At 42.3% G+C, this 1,406-nt stretch overlaps 1 non-coding gene across 1 annotated transcript; it reads right to left on the bottom strand.

Moving 5' to 3' along the window:
* Positions 1-230: 230 nt before the first annotated feature.
* Positions 231-338, bottom strand: LOC148578403 (small nucleolar RNA R71). The gene has a single exon (XR_015903379.1). It is a non-coding gene; the product is annotated as a small nucleolar RNA R71 (small nucleolar RNA).
* Positions 339-1,406: the final 1,068 nt, after the last annotated feature.

Here is a 1,406-nt window from a genome sequence, read left to right on the forward strand (position 1 = left end):
GACTTCCATCTGAAGATCCCTTTCAGTTCTTAACTGAATTCTTGCAGATATGTGATACTGTTAAGACTAATGGAGTAGATCCTGAAGTCTACAGGCTCATGCTTTTCCCTTTTGCTGTAAGAGACAGAGCTAGATTATGGTTGGATTCTCAACCCAAAGACAGCCTGAACTCTTGGGATAAGCTGGTCACGGCTTTCTTAGCCAAGTACTTTCCTCCTCAAAAGCTGAGCAAGCTTAGAGCTGATGTTCAAACCTTCAGACAGAAAGAAGGTGAATCCCTCTATGAAGCTTGGGAAAGATACAAACAGTTGATCAAAAAGTGTCCTTCTGACATGCTTTCAGAATGGACCATCCTGGATATATTCTATGATGGTTTATCTGAGCTATCAAAGATGTCACTGGACACTTCTGCAGGTGGATCCATTCACCTAAAGAAAACGCCTGCAGAAGCTCAAGAACTCATTGACATGGTTGCTAATAACCAGTTCATGTACACTTCTGAAAGGAATCCTGTGAGTAATGGGACGCCTATGAAGAAGGGAGTTCTTGAAGTTGATACTCTGAATGCCATATTGGCTCAGAATAAAATATTGACTCAGCAAGTCAATATGATTTCTCAGAGTCTGAATGGAATGCAAGCTGCATCCAACAGTACTCAAGAGGCTTCTCCTGAAGAAGAAGCTTATGATCCTGAGAACCCTGCAATAGCAGAGGTGAACTACTTAGGTGAACCTTATGGAAACACCTATAACTCATCATGGAGAAATCATCCAAATTTCTCATGGAAGGATCAAAAGCCTCAACAAGGCTTTAACAATGGTGGAAGAAACAGGTTTAACAACAGCAAGCCTTTTCCATCATCAACTCAGTAACAGACAGAGAACTCTGAAAAAAATGCTTCTAATTTAGCAAATCTAGTCTCTGATCTATCTAAAGCCACTGTAAATTTCATGAATGAAACAAGGTCTTCCATTAGAAATCTGGAAGCACAAGTGGGCCAGCTGAGTAAAAGGATCACTGAAATCCCTCCTAGTACTCTCCCAAGCAATACAGAAGAGAATCCAAAAGGAGAGTGCAAGGCCATTGACATAAGCGCCATGGCCGAACCTGTGAGGAGAGGAGAGGACATGAATCCCAAGGAGGAAGACCTCCTGGGACGTCCAGTGGTCAATAAGGAGCTTCCCTTTGAGGAACCAAAGGACTCTGGGGCCCATCTAGAGACCATAGAGATCCCATTGAACCTCCTTATGCCCTTCATGAGCTCTGATGAGTATTCCTCTTCTGAAGAGAATGAGGATGTTATTGAAGAGCAAACTGCCAAGTTTCTTGGTGCAATCATGAAGCTAAATGCCAAATTATTTGGCATTGATACTTGGGAAGTTGAACCTCCCTTGTTCATCAATGAA

This window comes from Arachis ipaensis, chromosome B1 (assembly GCF_059453495.1).
Source record: "Arachis ipaensis isolate K30076 ecotype BB chromosome B1, ASM5945349v1, whole genome shotgun sequence".
Classification (NCBI taxonomy): Eukaryota; Viridiplantae; Streptophyta; class Magnoliopsida; order Fabales; family Fabaceae; genus Arachis; species Arachis ipaensis.